The sequence below is a fragment of the Suricata suricatta genome, chromosome 6 (genome assembly GCF_006229205.1).
Source record: "Suricata suricatta isolate VVHF042 chromosome 6, meerkat_22Aug2017_6uvM2_HiC, whole genome shotgun sequence".
In the NCBI taxonomy this organism is placed as follows: Eukaryota; Metazoa; Chordata; class Mammalia; order Carnivora; family Herpestidae; genus Suricata; species Suricata suricatta.
Window position 1 is genome coordinate 44,437,902 of NC_043705.1, and position 3,271 is coordinate 44,441,172.

The 3,271-nt window shown below is 37.7% G+C and overlaps 1 pseudogene; it reads right to left on the reverse strand.

The window, feature by feature from the left end:
* Positions 1–255: 255 nt before the first annotated feature.
* Positions 256–821, reverse strand: LOC115294621 (annotated as a pseudogene).
* Between the last annotated feature and the right edge of the window lie 2,450 nt (positions 822–3,271).

Here is a 3,271-nt window from a genome sequence, read left to right on the forward strand (position 1 = left end):
GAGGGAGGGAAAGAAAGAGAGAGAGACAGGCCAGGTGAGCGAGCATGAGCAAGGCAAGGGCATAAAGAGAGGGAGACACAGAATCCAAAGCAGGCTCCAGGCTCTGAGCTGTCAGCACAGAGCCCAATGGGGGGCTCAAACCCACAAACCATGAGATCATGACCTGAGCCGAAGTAGAACCCTCAACCGACTGGGCCACCCAGGCGCCCCAACATGTATGTGTTTTTTAAAGAAAAATGAAAAAGTACTGGACTTTTAAAATTTCATTGATTATCTTTACGTTAACCTACAAATGAAGGCCTTCAGAGGAAAATGGATTTCCCCAATTATCGGCTTCCTTCTTCCTCATCTTCTTGGCTTTGAGCTGATCAACCAGGTTCAAAATATTTGTGGAAGATGCAAAGCCGGTTTCTGAGTCAATGATCAGGTCCAACGCCTTTCGGAATAGATCCAGCTCGTTCTCTGCAAAATCCGAGGACATTTTGGAAATGGAAGTCGTGGCAAGATTCACCAGCGCATAAATGGGTCTCCCGTCGTCTTCTTCGGTGGTCCCTTTCTTAATCTCAATATACAAGGACTCCAAGACACTATTAACGTTGTTGATGAAGTCCTCCAGGTCCTCCACAGCCGCACTGCAGTCATGGATGTTGTCGCCGTGCTTCTGCAGGCGCCGCACGGCCTGCTCCTCCAGCACCCTGTGCGTCATCAGCAGCTGGAGGAAGCGCCGGTGGCCGTTGGTCATGACACCTGCTCTCCTCGCCGCCCTGCGTGCACCGAGGCGCTTCCGTCCTCAGTCGCCTCTCTGCACGGCCCTCGTCCATAGGACGATAGTCCTTCTAACCGCTTATGAATTTGTCACATGCTCCTTTACTGGCTGTTTCTGGTAACCATCCACTCTGATCCTATTTTATATTTTCTCTTACTCCTTTTCACTCTTATTGATATTGTTTTAAAGTATATTAAAAAGGTTTATGTCAATTTTTTTCTCATATCCTTCTACATTTTCTCAAGCTCTTTCTCTTATTAAAAACTGTAGGACATTAGCCCTATACTTCAGGTTAAATAATTCAAAACATTTTATAGCTATTACAAATGTTAGATTTTTAAACATTAAATAATACTGCTGGCTTAAAACCTTATTTTAAAAATAAAGTTTCTATTCACACTCTTAGAAACATTATGAATTTAGATATTTTTACAACACATAAAAAAATCTTCTCATTTTCCACTATTTAGAAGTAAAAAAAGAAAAGGTTAACATTTTGTTCTATGACTCTTTTCTACATTCAGAAAATGCTAGATTTCTGAATCTTGCTTCAATCCTCTTTACATTAACCAAAGACTGTTACAAAAATATTTTATATGAAACCAAAATAAATGAGAATTTGATCAAAGACTATAAACTGTACCAAAAACCTGTACCTTAGCATTGAATTATTTATTAAGTAATGAACAAATAATTTTGAGGGGATGCAGCTGTAACACAGTAACAAAACTCTGAAGTGGATACTGGGTTAGCTGGTCATTACATACACAAAAGAGAGCTATATAATATTCTAGGTATAAAAGTGAAGTGATTCTAGAGCTAAAGACTTTGCTGAGCTAAGGAACTTTTCTCTCACTCAGCCTCATCTTTGGTGACCACGTGTGTTTCAGGTGACTCAGAAGGCAGGAGCATTGTTCTGTTGTGTGAAAGCCTGCCGTGCTGCTGCTTGCCCTGTATCCTTCCTAAAAACTAAGTAATGCGGCACTTGGTGAAGCCTAGTGTCTTTTCTGAGCTTGATGATCAATCATACACCAAGCCACAGCTGTTAGTGAACCATAAAGTATATTTCAAAATGTTATTTTGGCATGCACAGATTTCAACAAGATGATGGTATAGGAAAATCCTGAACTCACTTCTTTCCATGAATACACCAAATCCACAGCTACATTCTAGATCATATCTCTCTGAAAAAGATCTGAAGGTTAGAGGAATGGATTTCCCCATAACAAAGGACAAAAAGATCACATCAAGAGGGGTCTTGGCACATCCTGAACAATGGGGACTTACCCGAGAATAAATCAGGCAATTTAGATCATTCTAAAGTTTTGAAAGACAATGAAGAGCTAGGGTACAGTTGAACAAGAAGGTTCATTACCTATACAAAAACACTCCTTTAAGGCTGAATCAGATAGCTATTTCACCTAATACAAAAAAACAAATGCAGAGAGTCAAGCAAAATGAGGACAGAGAAGTATGTTCTGAACAACAACAAAAACCCTTTGTGATACAGAGGTAAATAATCTACCTGATAAAGAACTCAAAGTAATTATTATAAAGATGCTCAATGCAGAATGGGTGAACACAGTAAGAACAAAGGGACAGAAAATATGAGAGTACCAAACATAAGTCACAGAGCTGAAGAACAGAAAAATATAGCAGACTAGACAATGCAGAAGACTGGATCAGTGAGCAGGAAGACTAAACAATGGAACTCACCCAGAGAAGCAAAAATAAAACAAAAAATTTAAGTGAATATAACTTAAAGAACCTACTGGATAACATCAAGTGGAATATTTTCATTAAAGGGAGTCCTAGAAAGAGAAGAAAGAGGCATAAAACTTACTTGAATAATGCCTAAAAACTTCCCTAACTTGGGAAAGCAAACAGATATCCAGGACCAGAAGCCAAGACAATTATAAGATGAGTACAAAGAGATCCATACCCAGACAGGTTCTCATTTAAAAATCAAATGTTAAAGGTTTTGTGTTTTTTTTAAATCTTAAAAGCATGAAAGAAAGGGAGTACAAGAGAAACCCCACATTATTAGCATATTTCTCAGCAGGATATTTTCAAATCCAAACGGAAGTGGCATAACATATTTAATTGCTGAAAGTAAAACACTTCCAACAAAGAATACTCTACCCAGCAAGGTTATCATTCAGAATTGAAAGAGAGATAACAAGTTTTCCAGATAAGCCAAGGCTAAAAGAGTTCATTACCTAAATCAACAATAAAAGGACTGCTATATGCTGAGAGTGTCACTAATAAGAAAAAATATGTAAAAGTAAAATTCTCATTGAAAAATGGTAAATATATAGTAAAATAATGGATTAACTACTATAAATCTATGCAAATGGTTTAAAGACAAAAGTGGTGAAATTAAACCACAACAGTTTAGGTAAATCAAAATAAAAATATATAAAATGTGACATCAAAAACAAAATATAGGGGAATGTTCCAATTTCAGTTGCTATAAATTTAAAATAGACCGTTATAGGGGCGCCT